General features: G+C 40.2%; 1 long non-coding RNA gene across 22 annotated transcripts in view; it reads left to right on the top strand.

The window, feature by feature from the left end:
• LOC106028267 (uncharacterized) overlaps nucleotides 1-21,686 on the top strand; it is a 259,749-nt gene that overhangs the window by 57,464 nt on the left and 180,599 nt on the right. For 14 of the 22 annotated variants that reach the window (XR_010049691.1, XR_010049688.1, XR_010049680.1 and 11 more), the window contains exon 2: nucleotides 13,759-13,915. This is a non-coding gene — a long non-coding RNA (uncharacterized LOC106028267). The other 8 variants (XR_010049699.1, XR_010049684.1, XR_010049690.1 and 5 more) reach the window with 4 other exon arrangements.

Raw genomic sequence — 21,686 nt, 5'->3', positions numbered from 1 at the left:
GGGTCACCTCCCATATTTAGCCCCATTTTCCCTTTTCCCCCTCAACCTTGCTAGGATTTCTTCTTTCTTAAGCGACAGGCTGGGATGGGGGTTCCTGGGACCCCCTTTCTCCAGCTCCATCTTGATAAGGATTCTTTCCCCCATTGCTAGTGCCTCTGCTCGTGTGAAAGGTTGCTGGACTCACTCTCCTCAAGTCCGATTTTATGCTCTATTGTTGGCTTTTTCCTGTGAGTGTTAGCTCTAGATTTCCCAGCTTCTGCAGTTGCCTTACGTGTTAGAACGGGAGAAATTATTGTTGAGCTATCTTTTCAAGGAAGAAAGAAAATAAAAATTGCTCTTTGGAGTCATAGTCTCAAGAAAAGAAACTATAAATAGCAAAGGGAAATAAGATGACACTGCTCTGCAGACCCTGCCCCAACTTGGCTGTATCTCCAGGTGAGACTGTCTGTCTTGTTTACAGAGTTAGAGAAAGGTATTAAGATTCAAGATATTGTATGTTCTGTGTCTGGTTCGGAACGATTTCAATTCTAACAAGAAGTGCTGGTTTAAGAAATGCCATTTTTCATGTGTGAGATCTGCAAGCATTACAAATAGTATCACATACAAAGTACACCATTCTGTTTGAAATTATCCATATTTAAAAGTAGGAAGTTTAACTATTACTTGTGCCTCTCTCTTTCTCTTTGTGTATTCAAGTGAGCAATATTTTGATGTCCTTTAACACTGAAAGGCAATGTATTTTTCAAAAGATTTTCTTAGGCTTCTGTAAAATGAGAAAAAAAGAACTTTTTTTCAGCTGGTTGGCACAGAATACATTTAATGCAAGTGAATAGAGACATGTCCTATGTTAGCTGTTACAGTATGCCACTAAAAAATACACACATGCGCCTCCCCCAAGTAAACCTACTCAGAACTAATCAAAATTTAGGCTTGAGTTTAAACCAGAATGCTTTCATCTGTGGAGGAGCCTTAATGCTCTTATGTGCCTTTCGATAGGTAAATATATTTCTCTTTCCTTTTCTTCACTGCTGTTTTTAAAGCTTCTTTCATAAAAGTGACTAAAATGGACAAAGAATTCCACAAAAACAGTTAATTTCAGCTCTAGTAGGAATTGATTAAAATGGAGCAGGGACAGAATGTGGTATAAATTCTTATTTGTCATTGGACATATCCTTTTAGTTCAGATTAATCCATTTTATTCCCAGTGATGCCAAAGAAACATATGTGCTTATAGATGCTCCATGTTTAACTATGTGGCTGGATCTATTACAACCTGTAATATTACATGGATTTGAGAGCTAAACAGAAAAAAAGAAAAACCACCACAAATATGTACCATTATTTGTAGCCAGCAGGTTGTGTGATCGAGAGGCTGGAGTATTTGCACGCCTTTCCACCTTTGTTCCCTCAGAGGTGTTGAAGGTCTCAGCTATTGCTGGCTAATTGATAGTTGTGGTAACCGCTATAGGCTCCTCAGATTAGAAATGCATGCAGACGTGTGTCTGGATTCAAACATTAAGTAATGAACACTCTTACTTACACAGGCAGAAAGTCTTCATACTAATAGAGGTGTGATGGAAATAGCAGGCATAAAATAGAAGAGAGAGAGGGAGGGAAAAAGAGACAGAGAAGAGAGAGGAAAAGGGACAGAAAGGAGAGTGAGAGAGGGGTTAGAGAGAGAGAGAGAGAGAGAGAGAGAGAGAGAGAGAGAGAGAGAGAGGCTGGCAGCAAGTATATTCTGCAAATAGTTTTAAAATGCATTTGCAAATGCAGAAGCCTTCAGAACCATCCACCAATTCAGACACCCTTTTATTCCTTCTCTGCGGGACGCCTCCATCCAGATTATTCGCAAAAACACGGAAAAGGTGAGAGCCCTGCCATCTTAGCTCAGAACTGCCCCGATTTCCTTTTCCCCCCCTGCCTTGTATTCCTCAATCCATTGTCCATGCATCCCATGGCAGCCGCCCTGACTCTTGAATGAGAGTCACAGCAGGAGCAGAAAGAGGGCTGAGGAAAGGCATTGTCAAAGCCACGGCTGTCTATTGTTCCTTTGCTTTCCCTGCTCTGCCTCTCCCCACCCCAGGCTTTCCTTTCCCAGTGGCCTCTGTCCAAGAAGAGGGAGAAAATTGCAAGAGTTAGTGGAGTCGTTTTTCCTGCACAGTGTTTTGATAAACAGCTCAGCACTGCAGTCCACAAAATTAGGAAATACAGTAAGAGGAGGATTGTGGTGGGAGGTGGAGGGGAGGCTTTGAGGCTTGCTGGGTCCATCCTAGAAGCCAACGGCACTTTCTTCTAAGGACTTCTGCGTTGGTATTTGTTTTCTGTTGTGATTTCAGTTTTTAAAAGTCACAAGAAAGGTCTTATTCATCTGTCAAGCTTGCCATTTGTTTATTTTTTTGCTCGGTGCAACAACTTGATGGCAATTTTACAGAAGGCCAGATCTGCTATTTTGTGATTTTCTTAAATGTTGAAATCAGTTCAGGCTGATTCTGTGATTGTCTTTTTTTCAGATCATTTCAGTTTGCATGTAAAATTTATGTGGTAACTTTCTGATATGCATTAAACATTTAACCATAGTTTTTGTAACCGCAAGTGGTGCTATTGTGTTATTTTGTACCTTAAACATCCTTGCTTTTTTGAGTGACATTTATGAAGAAGTGATTATCTTCTATGAATGGGCCAACTCCTTATGATCCCCATAGTTTTCAAGGGTTTCAGTTAGACTCTTAAAATAGATTTACAAGAAAGTATTTCAAATGGGTGTTTGACATAACAAGAAAATTATGTGGAATTTCCCTGTAACTTTTTTAAACTTCAACTTTATGTAGTTTATTTTTCTTTAAATAAATAAATATGATTTAACCTGTTTCTATAGAGAATCAGAAGAGCAGGTAAATGTGAACTCCATATCCAAACAATTTAGCTGAAAATAAGCCACAATTACACATTTTATAAACTCGTTTTAGCTTAGAAAAAATCACATACCTATAAATGGTTTGCCATCATTTTCTTCCTTCTAAATACTGTTCTATCTATAATTATCTAGAAAAATTATTGCCAATTGATTTTTTTCTTCAAGCCATCTAGCTTCTGGCTTCTGTCCAGGACTCTTTACTATTTTCAGAATTTGCTACACATTCAGCATTTCAGTTCTAAAATGTGTTTTCCATCAAAAGGGGACAGATCTTCATGTAGAAGAGGAAATGTTTGCAAGAACTTATTTCATTTTATAAGACACGCCAGTTGTTTGGAATTCAATATGAACTCACAATGTCTTTCTTTTCAAAATAGGGATTGTAGCTGGACTATGACCGTGAAGGTAGAAAAACTTTTGGGCTCCATAAGCTAATACACTAAATTGGAAGTCTGAGCTCTCATTTATATGAACATCTGGTTTGGCACACTGCAAATACATTCTCTCCCTTCCCGTTCCCATTGCCTTAATTTAGGGGACTCAGACTCAGCCACCCTGCCTCTCTTTTGTGAAGGGGACAGTTTGAAAAGTCTATAGAAAGCAAACTTCTCAAAAAAAAAAATGCAGAGCAGGCTATGGTTTGAATGCAAGTCTGAATTTAATTGCGGCAACTCTGGTGGTCCACTGTTTAATTTCCAGCATGCATCTGCATGATCCTTACCACAACTGTAGGTCAGGAATTGTAAGCAGGGGAAATTTGTCTGTGATAGTGATAGTTACATTTTTTTAAATTAAGTTTTTGAACAATTACTTGGGGCTGATTCAAAAGTCAATTTTAAACAAATGAGTCTGGAGTTTTTATGAAAGGGGAAGTTGGTCTTGTTAATTTCTTTAAAGCACTTTGGAGAGAGAGAGAAATGGTGAGTTCCATGTGCTGATCAGCTCTACCTTGGTAAAGGGTAAACTGAGGGAAATATGTTGAAATGCACGAGACTGGGTAGTCTTATCACTCAACCAGTCTAAGCAAACTCTGTTTGCTGTTTGAGACAGTGTGATTTTCCCCAGAGCTGGAAGGCATGCTTCTACCCAAGGGACAGACTTGGAGGGCACTGCATCTCTTAGCTTGTGTCCCTGCCTGTTTTCAGCTTCTTTTGGAACAACTTGAAAGAAACAACTACATTTATGACCAAGATTGACCTTCAGACATTTTGAAGGCAGAGAGAGGTTCATGTTCAAACAATAATCCAAACATTTCACACAACTGTAGTTGTTTTAGAACACAACATTTAAACTAGAGGAAAGGCCCAACTTGGGGATTTCTTAAAACTAGGCTTGACTTACCTCCAATATTTCTACATACTGAACACCATGTGGTCAAAATACTATTAGTGCCCCCAATCCCGTAATGTGTTTTGAACCCAAGACCTGGACACTGAGCTACATCCTTAGCACTTTTAAAATTTTTGAGACAGGTTTTGCTAACACTAAGTTACCCATTGGAGTATGAACTTTTAATCTTCCTGCCTCAGCTTCCCAAAGTCCTGGGGTTACTGTGTGTCACTGTACCCATTCTATCTAAGGCATCTATTATCTGATGCCTAAAATTATGAACACTTTTTAAAGGAAAAAGAGTATATCTTGGAATTGTAAGAAAACACTTTACTAAGAGTCAAGCAGAACACATGTATATGAACACAAAAGATGGGGCAGGAGTTAGCTGATTTCTCCTCCTTTGCCCACATTGGCTCGAGCTGATTTACAGTAACCTGTAAAATGGCAGAGCTTAGCCAAAAACAATAAAATCATTTCTGCTTCTTTTATTAATTGAAAAAGTTTTCTTTCAAAAAAGTAGATTTATCTATGCTTAACTTACTGTTAAGTAGCAAGCACACCTTTTAGAGTTACCACTAATTTTTTTCCAGTACTGAAGATTGAGCTCAGGGCCTTCACACTAAGTTATATTTCTGTCTGTCTGTCTGCCTGCCTGTCTATCTATCTATTTAGTGACAAGCATCTCATTAAGTTGTCTAGGCTGAGCTCAAACTTGTGATCCTCTTGTCTCAACCTTCCAAAGTGGTGGGAATTACAGGGGTACACTGCTGCTCCCAGTTTAGCGACCATTTTTGTTTTTTAGGATTTCTTTTCTCCTTTTCCAGTTAGAAAGAGACAAGTGAGCTGGCCTGTTTTGAACACATAACTGCTTTTCACTACCAAAGTATGTGAGGCCTCCAGAGATGAAATGCTTGCTTAATTTCAGCTATGATATAGGGTTCCTAGTATTCATAAGAAGCATGAAACTTATCCGCAAACAGAAAATTTTTTTAATGATTAAAAACCAGCACAACAAATGATTCTTATGATTTTGGGGGTCTGTTGAATTAACAAAGGGAAGGCCTAAGAAAATGATATTCAAAGATTTAGGTTTAAAACTAGAGAAATGTGGAAAGTGAGATTGCCAGCAATAGAGGGTACTTTGACAGGACTCTTAAAACTTTTTTAAGAAGGTAGGCAAAAAAGTATCCTCTTCACATAGGCTGCCTAGCTGAACTGTAAACATTTGGGATTTACTATAAAATAATTGTACTATTTTGAATAATGTGAAATCTCCTGTAGAAGAAACAGCCAGAATTTAGAGAAAATGCATCTTCTAGCCACCTCTCTGGGCATAGATACAGAAGGATGAGAAAATTCTCACCCTCTAGGACTGCTAAAAATAACATTTGTGGGAGGGTATTGAAAAGAGTATTTTAAAAGTTGCTGAAATGGTAATGTCTTTCTACACTGAAATTCCTTTTATATTAGTACCTGTCCCTTTGTGCCCTCCAGTCCCTTCTTTACCCTAAATCCTGGCAATACAGGACTAAAGTAAAGCCTGATTGAAACATTGATGGCATTATCCAGTGAGGTCAGGTCATCTAAACTCGATGAAAACCCATAAAAATGTATTCTATTCATGTTATTTCATTTATTGAAGAAAGCAGGTTATCGTGCAAAACATTTTCCTAAGAAGTTAAAAATCATTTTACTACCAGACGCAGATCATCCTCATATTCCTGGAAAGGTGACTTCTTTTTCTGACGTACGTGAACAGAAACAAGGTCAAGAATTTTGGCTTAATCAAAGTTATGGAGATACGGTGTTAATCCATATACTGAGGCCAAGGCCTGTGATCCCCATCCATCTCCTTATGTGCCGTGTACTATTTTCCAAGGTTACACTTGAGATGTCTTGGGAATTCTGTTGCTGATTAGTTAACGGGACAGAAGATACAGACTCCCTTCAGGGATCTCACAACTGACTTAACTGGCAGTTTAGTAAGAGAAACATGTTCTGATTTCTGCTGCACAGTAGGATGACCCTAGAGACCAGAGTGTAAAAATATGTTCCCCAAAAATGAAAAGAGAGCATATTGAGTGTTTCCATTGTAAAGAAGCACTTGAGAAGATAGATATGCATATTCTGACTTAAGTAGTATGCAATAAATACGTTTATTGAAATGTCACATGGTACCCCAAATATATACATTTTTGTATCAGTTAAATTTTTTGAAAAATTAAGTTGAATTTAAAAATTATTCCAAAAGAGAAAAATTAAATGGGAAAGTTGCTTAACTATGATGCTGTTTGGTGGTTTCAAGGACTTACAGTATTTCTTGGTAGAGAGAATCAACCTTTGTTTGCACACAGAGATCTTTGAACTTTCTTTTAATGTAGAGCTTTGACAAAAGTAGGATATATGGACCTTAAGATGGGCCACATAATAAGTATTGAAACTCTCAAAATTGCTTTTCTTTTGCTTTCTTTCTTTCTTTTTTTTTTTTTCTAAGAAAGGATCTGAAATGGACTGGTAATTTTGGGTATTTTATATCATCCCATTTTTATTCAGTGAATTTTGCCTCTTCAGGTAACCAATTGGGGTCATTTGAGCCCAAACAAGACTTTTTATTTTTCACCCAGTATCAAATTTTATGAGACTAATCTGGATAGTTTCCCCAATTCTTGATTTCATCTTAGTCTTTTTTGCTTTTTGCACTGGGAATTGAACTCAGAACCTCTCATTTGCTGCTGAGCTGTCCCGGGCCTGGTCATCTCATTCTTATCAATAAAGCCTTACAGTGCTGCAGTGCAGCTAACATACAAATGGTCTCACGGTAGAAAGGAAATCATGTTCCCACATCATGGAATTTGGGAGTAGTCAAGACTTTAGGGCTTTTAAATAAAACCATAAAATGTAAGTTAATGTTTACTTATATCCCATGGCTTGTATTTTAAATAAGTTCAATATTATTATTTTCAACCTCTAAATAATTTCATTTGAGACCTCCCTGGACAAACCTGTAAACTGCTTTGACAGCTCTGCTCTTGCGATACATGATGGTAGCATCTGTGACTTCCATGATACTCCCCTCCAAATCTGTGTACTGTGATGACTTTAAATCTTACTCTTTTTAACTCAAACTGAGCTGATACCTTAGTTTCCAGAAAAGCAGTCTACTCACTGGTTGCTCAGTTGCTAATGATATTTTTGATCATGATGTCAGTTAAGTTGTGCCCAGGCATTCAAGAATAGTTGGATTCCAAGTAAACTCATTTGAAGATGTTTCTAGCCAGACGTGGTGGCACAGGGCTATAATCCCAGTGCTCTGGAAATATGAGGCGGGAGGATTACATTCATGTCCAGCCCAGGCAATGACCTGGTGAGACACTGTCTCAAAAGGAGAAATTTGAAAAGGGGCAGGGGATTCAGCTCAACCTAAGGTACTGGGTTCAATCCTAGGCACTAAAATTAAAAAATTTTGAGAGGACAGGAGAATAAGTTGAACAATGCTGAGGACTTGATCAATGCCCAGTGAATCACAATACATAGATCTATTAGATAGCTACTATTACATCATTATTTTATTCACAATGGAAAAGTTTTACATTATGTGGATGTTTTATAGTGGATTTTTATGGAAAATGTTATTATTAAAATAAAAGTCATGAGGACACTGATAATTTTTTTTACAGTATGGATTATATTTTTAGAAAACACAAATATTAATAAAGTTCTCTTTTTCTCCATTATTTAAATAAAACAATACAATTTTACTTACTTATTTATGTTTGCGATTGAGCCCAAGTGCTTTCCACTGAGCTTCATCTCTAGTCTTTTCTTTTTTTATATTTTGAGACAAAATCTCCCTGAATTGCTAAGTTGCCCAGGCTAGGCTCAAACCTGCAGTCTTCCTGCCTTGGCAGAATCCTGGATTATAGGCATGCACCACTGTGCCTGGCCTTTTAAAATCGTGGACGAGGTCAATACCATATATACCAATTTGGTCAAAGTATCGGGACTATTGGAAAGAAAGAAAGTGACTGGCCCGGGTTAACGAGCTGAGAACTGCAACAGTGATAGATTCAATGACTTGAATAATCATGTTGAAATACAAGGGATATAAATGCAGGATAGCAGGGCTGGAATCTACCCACCAAAAGATAAAATCCAACTCTTTCTGGAAACACAGCTAACAGGAACACTGCATCCTCTCATCGATAGGCATCAAAAGCTTATTCAGGAATGTGCAGTGAGAACCTGTCAGTTGACACACATTTGTTGAAGGCTTGTTCTCTGTCCAAAGCTAGAGGAGATGCTGTAGAAAATATGAGGGTGCTAAAAGATGTGGCAAGTGAGCTTGAGGAGTTTATTATCTGGAAAGAAACAAAAAATAAGTTCAATTTAGCTTCAGAACACTGAGGGGTAGAACTACAGGTCAGACTCTGTGTGGTGTGTCCCGGGAAAGACAGATAAACACAGGATTCTGCCGGGAAGGAACTCGGAGGCTATAAAAGGTGTGGATTTTATAAATAAGAAACTTTGAGAGACTGTGATCTGTGTAGTGCAGCGTGATAACAGAAGCAGCTGATTGCTGTTCGTCAAGGCTAGGAAAGGCTTGTTATGAAGACGGGGTCTAATCTGAGTCTTGCCTGTAGAATTAGGCACTTAGTGCCTTCTAAAGCTGTGGACCTTTCCTTTGTGCTGGGGCTTCAAAGAAGGACAATGCTACCTATCTTTGAACAGATTATGGTCTAACTTAGGAGACAAATAGGTGATGAAGCATTACACACAGAAAGAATAGGATGTAGACTAGAGTTATAAAAATTTTTAGGAGATCAAAGGAGAAACTCATATGCTCATGAGGAAATCCAACAGGGGGGCCTCCTATGCTGAGACGCAGTGGATGAGCCCTGTGAATAGTGTAAAGCAAAGATGCAGGGGAAAAAGCAACCAGCTCTTCCTGAGAGGAAGGATTGGGGAAGACCTCATAGAACTATTCATATGAGTACCGAATGTTGAGTAGAACTTTCCCAGGTAGAAGAATAAGATGAGAATAGAAGGGAATTCAGAGAAGATAAATTGGTGGGAACCAAGGCAAGGGTATGGTGTGTGCAGGGAAGAGAAGGGCTAGTTTGTTTTGGCTGAACCTCTGGGGTCTGGAAGGAAATGGGGGAAAACAGGTCAAGACAGTGTCCTGGAGCTGGGCTCTGCAGGCCTAGCTGAGGAATTTGTTGTTTGTTCATGTATTTATATCTGAAAGGCAAAGAGGAGTCATTATTTTTGGATTGGAGGTTTTGAACAGTAGCTTGGGCAGCAGAGGAAGGAAAGAACTGGCAAAAAGAAAGCTAATGATAGTGATTTTCAATGGGGAATGGTAATCGGTCACAACAACCTGGCAAGCTTTTGTAAAAGTACAAAGGCACTGTGTTCTCCCTCAACTGAATTTCTGGTATGACATAAGGTAATGGGAAGGTAAACAGATATTTTGATAAAGCTTATTAGGTGATGATGATACAGTATATCCTTCTTTCTGCTGTGGCATTGATTTAGCCAAGGGATGGTCAAGGAAGGCTGTGATGATGCAGGTGAGAGAGATGCATCTGAGAGGTACGTGAAAGCTGAAAATAAATAAACAGGGCTGAGAGCGTATGACAGAGAGGAAACACAACAAACAACATGGTCATTAGTTTAAATGAGTGCAGTGAGGAGTAGGGTCTCCTCATTACATTACGGATTCTACTCAATACATGTGGAATTTGATTTCCCTACAAGTAGTTGGTTACATAAGATGGAATTTTTCAAGAGTTTAAAAGCATAGATTCTCAAGTTCATTATGAAGCGATAGAAAATAGCATGTTCAGTGAAGTCAAAGGAAAACCAAAAGCAGTAAAGATTCTTGGTGGCTGCAGACAGACAAGTCTTTTTGAAGATGTAGAGCTTGACTTGCATTTCAGAGTATTAGTAGGATATTCAGCTTTGAGAAATGGGGAGATTTTAAGAGTGAAGATTATTTCCAAAATGGAATGAGATGAGGAAGACTAATGATATTTCCCTTGGGGAAGGTCAGAATACAGATGATTTAATAATAGAAACCAGCATATTCCCACGTATTCTGTACTTCAAGGAGGAGGCCTTATTATTCACAATTTATAAAAGAAGAAATAGGTACGAAAAGACTGAACAAATTGCTTATGTTGTTCCAGGAAGAATAGTGTTTCTTGAACCTAGATCTTTTAACCCCAAGCTCTTCTTCTGACCCATAGATATGTCTTAAAGGTCGGCTTCTTTCTTAATTATTTTAATATCTCTCCTTGCTAGCATATAGTCCAAAAACAGAATAGAATTTCAGTACGTTTGTTGAATTAAACTAAAAATTATCAGTCTTTCTGTGCCCCAGTTTTATTATTGTCCATTTGCACTTAATATTAAACGTAGAAACATCGTGGGGCTAGAAAGCTCCTTAAAGATCTAATCCAAAACAGCCCATGTTGTAAAGGAAATAAAGGCCCAGAGAAAGGAAGACTTACCAAAAATCTCACATCCAGTTGTCATCAGAGTTGGACCAATACCCAGATTCTCGACTTCTCAACCAACTCTGTGCTCACAGATTAAATGGTGCTTCAATGCAAGACAGCCACATATGTGGTGTGAGATGGTTCTTTCTCTTCTGAGTTCTTAAAGTTAGATAGAGGACAAATATGGAGAGATATCAGAAGTGACTTGGTAGGTGAGAACTCTGACTGTGTCTGTTGGTCTTCTGAGCACTGAATAAGAGACAGAGGGCTCTTATAGGACTGAGGGATAGGAATTTGCGAGCAGTTTCATCTGAGAAAAGAAAAAAGAAGCAACAGAAGTAAAAGATCGAGGAAGGTAGCATGATGGATAATGATGACTTGCTAGGTATCGCCTAGGTCTTGGTTTCTTTTAAGTATAAAACATAGTTGCATCTGCCTAAAACAGATGACAAGAAATACCACCCCAATCTACTGGGCTGAGGAGGAAGCGACTAATAGGATTGTGTGAGGGGTCCAGGAAAGGGACCCCAGAACTCTGAGGGTGCTCACAAGCTGTATATGTTGGCAGATTCCCATTATTTTCCTCCACCAGGCTCCTGGTATATTAGTGAGGGGGCTAGATTTGATTTAGCTGTCCTCTGTCGGCCGCCAGCCTTCTTACTATTGATTGAGGTCGAGAAATCCTTGAAGTCCTCCATTGTACTGGATGCTGGTTCCTAACTGTGGGCAGACTGTGGTGTTGCATCAGTGTTGACCCCTTTGCCCAGTCACCGCCACGTGGGTCTGGGTAGCTTGAATGGTCCCTTCCAGCTGCTGGAATTTAGCGAAATACCACTACTGAAATCAACCACTGCAGAGCCTGTCTCTCACCCTTATTAAAACTTGTTATACTTTCTAAATTGATCTCTTTTTTTAACCTTTTGTTTATTAAAATTAACATGTGAAATTTATAATTTTTGCTGTACAAATCTATGAATTTAGGTCTTGTATAGATTCACGAAATCAGCATCCAAAGTGGGAGACAGAACATCTATCACTCCAAATACTTTTTTTCATGCCACTGCTTTAGGGTCATAATCTCGTTTCATCCTGCAACTAATCTGTTGAGAATACCATATAAATGGAATTACATAAATGCAACATTTTTGAGAATGAGTTCTTCCACTCAACATAGTGCCTTTGAATTTCGTCCATGTTTTTGCTTGTGCCAATAATTTGTTTATTTGATGTATCCATTCACTGATTAAAGGACATTTTTATTGGTCCCAGTTTTGGATGATTATAAAGAGCTGCTATAAATATCTGTGTAGATGTATTTATGTGGTACGAGTTTTCTTATAAATACTGAGAAGCAGGATTGGCACACAGACTCCTCTGTGGAGATCCCACCCAACTTTTGGTCCTGATCTATTGGACTTGTGAGTCTGGATTCATGTTCCTGCCCTTCCTCTTCCTCAGATGAGCAAGCTCTGTCCACCGGTTTTATTTCCATCTCTTCCATCCTACAGACGTCCTCTTTTTGGCTAGGAGCTCCCAGCACGAAATAAAACTGGAGCCCACTTTAATTAGTCTACATCCTTTTCAGCTGTGAATTTCCTGTAATTTGGATTATTGCACCAGTATTGTAGTACCCTCTGCTGGCTGATTCACAAGCTGGCTATATGCCCGTGCTAAGAGAAATTGTAGGTACAATGGGGGAAAAAAGCAAAAGAAGAAATGGGGGAAAAGAGAGAAGTTGTGGCGAACTACCATTGTAGTGACAGCCTGACAGGGACACTTCATGTATTTGATGCTACACATATAGATAAATGCTGTAATATTTTTGTGGAACCCTACAATATTGTACTTGTCTTCTCAATTGTAGACAAAGATAGGCTGTCTGGAAAGCTAGATTCAGCCTGGAGCCTGCTACCCAGATTGCTATTTTGTGAAGCCTTCCACATACAAATGACTCAGATCCAAACATTCAGAAATGATCTTAGAGGGCCATCTGGTTCTTGCTGGTTCTGAAAGCTTCATTTAGCCTGGGGCATGGATCCAGTTCAAAAGATAGTGAGAGCTCTTCATGGAGATTTAATCTGTTAAACTGACCAAAGCTGGTGGGTGGCTTTTTAAGTAGCCAACAATTCTGATACAAGGGCTGATAGATAGATAACATCTTTCATAAGTCAGTGGCAGTCTGATAAATGATTAATTGGTGATGATGTGGTTATATGGCAGCTTTGAAACACACCTACATATATGCACAGAGAGACCTAATTTTGTGCCATCAAGAAACACATGCTAATTTGTTTGGGTGTCTGAGGCAGTCTGGGAGTTAGGATGGACCAGCCATCAAGCGGTAAGTTCTGCAAGAGCCAAGTGACCACCACAATGTGTCATTTTTAATTCTGAAGACAACAGCACCAACCGTGCACTTTGGATAATAGTGCTGATGGGTTTGTCTTTTGCACGCCCTGGCTGCCTGCCTTTCTGATCAAAGCTATGGCTGTGACCAAGGGGCAAGTAATGTTTCCTCATTGGAAAGCTCACAGCTTGAAGAGGAATGGGCGCCTGTAATCTCAGTTTTGGGTTCTCACCAAGTCCAGACAGAGAAGTCAGGAGGACCCTGGGGATTGGAGAACATGAGCTGCAGGCGGTCACTTCAGCAAGCAAAATACATAAAAGGGCACTACTGTTTCATCTTTTAGCTCTCTCATCTGAGAAGTGGTGTGAGGGGAGCGATGTGTGCTTTCCTTAGCTTATACAGAAAACTCAAAATATATCCTACATGATGACATTTGATTGATTGTTTAATGCTTTCTCACTCTTCAGGACGTAAGGTTATCAAATTTGGGGCCTGTCATGTTTATATATATCCCTAGCATTATGGGTCACTAAGCATAAAGGTTTAAAAAGAAAATAAATTAAATGCTACACGTAAAGGTATGGCTTCTTATGGGCACCATATATTGGATGGCACATATGTGAATGTTGGGGTCTTAAAGGAAATCATTTTGCTTTTATCCTCAGGGTAATTCATCTTTCTTCTGTCCACTGACAGTGACAGTGATGATCTGAAGTTCCACATTTGATTATTTTCATCTTTGGAAGCTATGGCGACTTCAGGAAGTCTTCACTCTTGCAGAGGAACTGAGACCTGGAGCACCTCTTAGGTGAACTATGATTGGTAAGTTTTTACCAGCAAGTTTAATATTTGTTTTCAAAACCAAACAACTGCAGAGATCACCTCCATGCTCTGACCCTGCCAGAGACAGAAGGCATGACCTCCCAAGAGTCAGAATAAAAGTTAATGATTAATAACATTTTCTGACTGTCCTGACATGCCTACTCTATAGAGACCAGAATAGCATTTAAAATGACTTCTTTCCACGGAGAAATTGAGGCTTCTGCTCTCCAAGGAGGACATGCTAAGGTCCTGCAGCCTACCCCTTCCTTCCACCAGGCTTTGTCTCTTCTTCACTTCGTATATCACACTTTTACACTGAACATTAGGATTTTGTGTGAGTGTGGGTCCTCTAGGGCCCTGCTATGGTTCCATCAGAGACCTGGATGGCTTCTGATGAGATTACTGATGATGACAATTGAAGTGCCTATATTTTTGTTAACATAAAAGTTATCATCTTACCCACTTTTACACGTAAAGGACTGTTGTGTTAAATGTATTCTCATTGTCATGCTACCATCATTACTATCTCCCTGCAGAGTGCTTTTCATCTTGCAAAGTTAAAACCCTGTATCTATTAAAGATTACTTCCTTCTTCCCCCCTCTCCTCAGTCACCACCCTTCTACTTTTTCTCCCTACGAATTTGAGCTGTGCCATACAAGCCATTCATTATTTGTTGTATTCTGGCTTCTATCACTTAGCATCACGTCCTTCAACTTCATCCATGCTGTGGCATATGTTAGAGTTACCTTCCTTTAGAAAGGTACCTTTTTAAAGGAAGGTAATTCTTCACTTTTTGTATGCAATACATTTTGCTTACTCATTGGCCAATCAATGGACAATTTGTTTGATTCCATTGGTTTGATTTTGGTTATTAAGAAGAATGCTATTATAAACATGGTTGTAAAATATACTTTTCAGTCTCTTTTTTCAAAGATTTTTTGGAATATACCCAGCAGTGGAATTTAGAGATCAAATAATAATTGCTTTTAATTTGTCGCAGCTTCACAACTATTTTCCATTCTGGGTGCATCATTTTGCGTTCTGCTATGAAATCTAATTTTCCTGCAACCTCATCAACACTTCCCCCTCCATGTTTGTTGTTTTTTAACAGTAGACACCCTAATCCTAATAGCATGTGCAGTTGGACCTCGTTATGTTTGTAATTTACATTTCTTTAGTGTTAAATAATACTGAGGATGTTTTCAGGTGTTCATCGGTCATTTGTGAATCTTCAGAGTGATGTCTATTCAAGTCTTTATCCATTTTGAATTAAGTTGTTTTCTTGTTGTTGAGTTGTAACAGTTCTTAGAGATTTTGGGTCCCTTATCAAATGCATGATTTGTAAGTTCAGTGGGTTTTTTCACTCATCTGTATGGTACAGAAGTCTTAAATTTTCATGCTGTTCAATATGTCAATTTTTTTCTTTTGTTGTCTATGCTTTTATTTGCATATCCAAGAAATCTACCAAACCCAGTGTCATGAAGCTTGATATATCTTCCCCAATACCTCTTTTCACCTCTCACCTGTGTCAGTGACCTTCCTGAGCATAGATGGATTCTGCTCCCTGGTGTGTTCTTAACATTAAGCTCATGTCTGGCACGTAGTAAGGGCTTTCAGAAAATTTTGGCTGAGTTAAACAGCTTTGTCAGTTAGTGTCTCATTCACTTTCTAGTTGCTGGGACAAAATATGTAACACCCTCATATTAAAGGAGTTTATTCTGGTTCACATTTTCAGAGGTCTCAGCTCATGCACGGTTGGCTGGTCCCAAGGCAGGAAAGGTGTGATGGAAGGGTCAGGAAGAGAAAAGCTTCGCATGTGATGACAAGAAGCAGATAGAGAATGGAGGAGGGGAGGGAGATAAATCCTTCCGGGTCGCAGCCCAGCAAATGTTTCTTTGGCCTTGTTGGAACAGACTCACTTCCAAAAGATCCATTCAGCTACAGATTGACAGTGAATCAATCTGTTGATGAGGACAGCACACTTATGGTCAAATCACCTTCCCAAAACTCTATCTCTGAACACATAATGCTTTTGGGGGGATTCTAGCCCTAAACTATAACAGTTATAATGAGCTAAGCCAAATAATGTATTTGTGGTGATTTTCTATCACCATAATAATTGTGGTAGCTTCAAAAGTTTTAGATATTGTGAGACACAGAGAAATCTCTGCATTAAAAGAATCATTCCTGGGCGTCTCATGCTTTTATTTATTTATTTCTCAAGAATGTTTAATGGACTGTTTGGATATTTGTGATAATAATTGTGTTCTTACCATGCTTCATGGTTAGTTCTGTGGTGAAATGACTGTGCAATAAAAAATGCTTTTAATCACATGAGTCCTTGAAACTCTCAGGAAACCAATGGAGGAGGCAGCCACTGAATGCACAATCTACCAAGTTAGCCTCTTGGCCTTGGGGAAGTTATTACACACGTCTGAGCCTCCCTCAGTTTTATGTATAAAACAGGGATGTGTGGGTAGAGTACTACACTATTCCTTCTAGTTCTAAAATGATAAAAGCTTAGGTATTCGTGATAGAATACTTCAAATATGACTCATTACCGCTTCTGGAAGGTACCCAAGACAAAATTCACTCCCGTTTGGCCTCTGGGAGAGAAGCTTTCTACCCTGGGAGTGATTGGAAAGATTGTGAGTCACTCTTCAGAGCTACATTCTAGTTCCCGGTGTAAGTGATTTTGGGGAGGGCAGGGGCTTTGAAAATGAAATGGAATTACTATTATTGCTATTATTGAATCAAGGACATCACATATCCAGACATTCTAGGGTGAATCACCTTGTATGTAGGTATGTGGGTGGCACTAGTTTAAAAAGAACATTTTGACTGGTGCTGTAGTTTGGATCCGGAATGTTCTCCAGAGGCTCATGTGTTACAGACCAGATGTCAGCCCCCTGCTGCTGCTGGGCCGTAGAGCCTGCTGGGAGGGTGTGGGTACCTGGGTGCTGCCCTTGACAGAGACATTGGGGCCCTAGCACTTTCTTGTCTCTGTCATTGCTTTCCTGGCACCATAAAGTGAATAGGATTCCTCTGCCATGTGTTCCGTGCCAGGTTCAAAGCACAGGGCCAAGCACCCCTGGTCTGAACCTCTGAAACTGTGAGGAGAAACAAATCATCTCTCCTTATCAAATGATTGTCTCAGTATTTTGTCATAGTGATGGAAAGCTGATGAATACAGTATTGCTATTACCTAAAACTGGAAGTCCCAGGCTCTCCTAAACCCTGCTGCTCTCCCATGTGTCTGCTGGGGGAGTCTCAGTCCTGTTTGATAAGCATTTGTAGCTACATATCTTCCTGGTAGATGCCTCTGCAAGAGATGACCTGGGTGTACACCCTGTCATGAATGTTCTCAGACCGTTGTGAGGTTGAGTACTGGGCTGTCTTTATGGTATCAGTCAAATGGCAGAGACCCAGCAGGATCATCAGGAAAGTTTGCTTCTCACTTCTGCCTTTCCATCTGTGTGAGATCTGGGTAAGTGACATACCTGGCTGGCAGTCGGTTTTAAAATAGTATGGATTTTTCCTATTGTTTTATGCATGCACACACACAGTCCATATTCACGTAAAATCGTACTTAATAGTTATTATATTTCCCTTTTTTTGAAAAAGGGAGAAGGTCAGAGTAACTTACTGAGTACCTTTTTATATGCTAGATACTATATCAGGTGTTTACACTAATTATCCAGTTAATGCTTAAGAGCTCTGTAGAGTCACTTTTGGCCTATTTTAGGAGGGAATAGCTGACGCTCAGAGAGGTTAAGTGACTTATTCAAAGTCACACAGGGCATACATAGCAGAGTCAGGATTCCAGGCCATAGTTTATGGTGCTACAGGCAGCGAATGGGCTTGGACATGTTAGACTAACACAATCTGCACTGATAGAGCCTGTTTTTCCTCCTCCCACTGCTTCAGTTGTTAATTTGCTTCCTTCTTTGGGGGTATCTAAAAAGTGCGGCTCTCAGCCTTTGAGTCTTCTGGTTTTTATCATTGCTAAAGAGCACAGACCAGCCATTTTCTCCCCAGAATCTGTTTTCCAGCTTTGGTCTGATTTGGGGTGCACAGCGTGGCTTCCAAGACAGTAATTCAGACCCAGACGAGGCTCCTTGTCCCTGACACAGCCTCGCAGCCCTTTCTTTCTCTTTCCCTTTTTCTGAATGTCCTCTCCAAATGCACACTCTCTGTGGGGCCCTGGCGAGTGTGATGGTGTCCAGATGCCTGCTCTGGGCCCTGCATTCACAAAAGGCCAAGTTGACGTCCATTCTGCATCTGGCTTATTTGATGCCAGAGGACTGAGCGCGAAGGTCCCCTGAGAGCGCCAGGAGAGATTTGCCTCCTGCAGAGGTTTGGATAAGCCCCAGCTAATCTCCATGGCTACTTAAGGCACACCTGCTTGTCCGCCAGCCAGCAGCTTCCTTGCTCATTTCCGTGGGATGGCTGGGGTCAGAAGGCCTCCAGAAAGCCTTTTATCTTGCACCGCCCCACCAAGCCCCCCTCAGCACCTGGGTCTGCATATAAGACTTTCTTTGAGGAGAGGCCCAGACGGTCCCTCCCAGAATAGGGGCCAGTACCCTTTTCCTTCCTTTTGAGGCGCCTTGCCTCATTCCTACCTTCCAAATAAATGTTTGATTCACACTTATCCTGCGTGGCTCACACTTCATCACAGAGCGGCTAAGCTGATCTGAATTCATTTCTGGGCTGCTGAGCTGTGACTACATAGTAGGTGCTCAGTAAACAAATATGATTTCTGATTGTGATCTGTTTGAAAATCCAGGCTGTTTCATCACTGGACTGTAATAGCAATGCCGACAGTATGAAAAATGTCAGACAGTTCCGAATCAGTTCTCTTTACCTGTTGGAGGTGGAAATTTTTCCTTCCTCTTTTCCCCCGACCACATCTTCCTTCTTAATTATCTTTAGAAGCAGTTAGTAGGTAAATTGATTCGTTTTCTCTAAACATTCTGGTTAAGATGGGTGGCCAGAGACTGCTGCCTGGCGCCGGAAGCTCCCAGGGATTATCCTCTCTCTCATTATGGCTTTCTCTTCCTCCTCCCCTTTGTTGCTCTCTTTCTCATTCTCCTCCCCTTCCTTGCTCTCTTTATCTTTCTCCTCCCCTTTCTTGCTCTCTTTCCCTTTCTCGGTCTCCTGTTCATCTTCCTTTTTCCTCCCTCTCATTTTCTTGCACGAAATCAAGACAGAGCCTTTCTGAAGAAGTCATTTATATGAGAGAGAGATTTAAAAAGCTAATTAAAACAGCTGTGATCCGCTCTTTCTTTCAGCTCTTTAATTGTTGTGCTTATTTATAATTCCACGTTTCCCTAAATCTGCTAATATTTATGGAGCCCAAGTTCCTGAGCCAGGTAAGACAGGATGAGTGTGGTCCCAGGGAAACTGCAACTTAGCTAGAAAAATGCACCATTGTAGTTAGAGGATGATTAAATTAAATGATTACAGGTTGATGGTTTGATGGCCAAGAGGGAAAGTGAGAGTTGAATTAAAAAAAAACAGTTGTTTATATTATGCATCACGCATGCTTTCACAAGTGCATATATATATATATATATATATATATATATATATAATATATATGATTTATCTCTTCAGCACTAAGATTATAACTGAGACAACACAACTAATCCTGGTGAATTAAACTGTAATTTGAACTGGGACCTGGATCTAAACTTCCCTTGACTTTATCCTGTTCAATCAGTATATAAACATTGGCTGCAGGAGGGGCAGAGAATATTGCAGAGCTGGCCATTTTTGATGCTTAATCCACCAAAGTTTTATTTTAAGGAGGATGTGTGTAACGATGACCTATGGGCTCCTTGCTCATTTACTCTGTCAGTTATGATTGCAAATGTATCAGGGTATATGGTATCGGTCCTGCAGTGATGGCTTTTACTTTAATAAAAATGCTCTCCCTCTTCCTCTGCCTGCAGCCTCCCCATTAGGATGTTTTGCATTTTCACCCCTGATAATGCATATACAGGTTATCCCACCCACTTCCTGAAGTACACAAATAACAAGCAGACAGGCACAATCGAAGAGACAGAACCCAGAACATTGTGGCAGAAAGTAAAAAATAAAACAGCCAGAGCTGGGTTCAGAATAACATAATAGGAAGAGTGTGGGAGAGTCAGCGAGTGTAATGGAGATGTAAAAATACTGGCCAAGTTGGGCAGTATAAGAGCAGAGACACCATCTGTGGGGTCCGGGCAGTTGTGGCTTGGAATGACACAAAACGGAGATCTGTTACACAACACAACAAATAGTAGTGAAGTAATCATCTGGCCTTAGAATTGTCAGACACTTCGTCTGAAATGCCACCTTCCCAGCCCTGAGTACCACCTTAGCCATGGTTATAAACGGCAAGGCTATTAATTGCCTTTTTTTCTGGCTAATTAAAGTTCAAAAAAGTGAGAATAAAAAATATGATGCTTTCTTTTCCTTGATGTACTCTTTTTTTAACCAACAGTCACCGTTGCGCATGCCTTCCGCCCACCCCACTTGAGTATCATAAACAGCTTACTAACAACACCTATGGCACAAGGGGCTGAGATACTAAGTTTTGAGCCTGTGTGTGTGTCAGGCATGATTCCCGGTATTTTGAGTATATCACCTCGATTAGGCCTCACAGCACTGTGAGCTTCGTGTCAATTTTAAAGGCAAAGAGGATGGTCTTTGTCATTTTCCCACTGCAGGGACACAATGCCTGACCCCTGCAATTTGGTTTCAGCCCATGGTGGGCTGACTCCAAGGCAGAAGCAGGATGGTAGAGGGGCGTGGCGGACGCAAAGGTGCTCAATCCCTGGTGGCCAGCAAGCAGAGACAGAAGGCATGGCCAAGAACACACCCTTCCACACCTCAGCAAGTGGCCTCTCATCAGACCCTGCCAGCTAAAGGCACATTCAGTTACTGAACTCAGCAGTGGATGAATGCACTGATGAGAAGAGCCTCTCCGTGGCTCAGTCACCTTTCAAACACGTGAGACTTTGTGGGGACATCTAGGTCTAAACTACCACAAGGACGATCAGAGAAGCACAAAGACTTGCTCAGTGCTGCTCTGTTGGTAGAGCCAGGATTTTCGAGTCCAAAAGACTTTAAGTCTGTGCTGTTTTTCCTCTGCACCCCATTTTTCCAGAGGTGGAAGAATCAGTGAATGCTTTCTATCTCATCTTAGAGACTCCTTTCCAACTGCCCAACTTATTACATAATAAAGATTTTTTTAAACATAAAATTCTCCTTTTTATGTCTCAGGAAACCTGGAATGGATTAAGACAAACTTTTAGGTAATTGGAGGGATTTTTCTATGTTTCAGCTCGAGTTAAAGAGACAAAGGAAGGCAAAACAATTCGTTTAAGAGTTCAGAGAAAGCATTAATTTCTAGAATATGCATTTGTTTCTGTGCCATTTTTCAGCTTGGCTATCTGGACCTTCTACCCTATTGAGCTATGACTGTTAAGATTTCAAGTGATAGCCCACAGGGACGGAAAGGACCTAAACCACTCAAGAGAACCAAAATAAACTGGAAGAAAGACTACTGATTTTGAGAGTCTGAGATTATGGGTTTTACTCCATACAAACACGTAACCTGGGGCTTTAGGTCTGATCTTTCTAACTCTAGCTCCATTACCTGGGATGTAGGCACACAGCACTTTGAAAGCCGTTGGAAAAATTCAGTGAGAGTATGTATGTGTGAACTATACAGTGTGAGGGGTGGTATACTTAGCCACTGCATCTCAGTTTCCTTCATAA

The sequence above is a fragment of the Cavia porcellus genome, unplaced genomic scaffold, assembly GCF_034190915.1.
Source record: "Cavia porcellus strain 051 isolate PalLab524CR breed Dunkin Hartley unplaced genomic scaffold, mCavPor4.1 scaffold_9, whole genome shotgun sequence".
Classification (NCBI taxonomy): Eukaryota; Metazoa; Chordata; class Mammalia; order Rodentia; family Caviidae; genus Cavia; species Cavia porcellus.
This window is presented reverse-complemented; position numbering and strand designations above follow the sequence as displayed.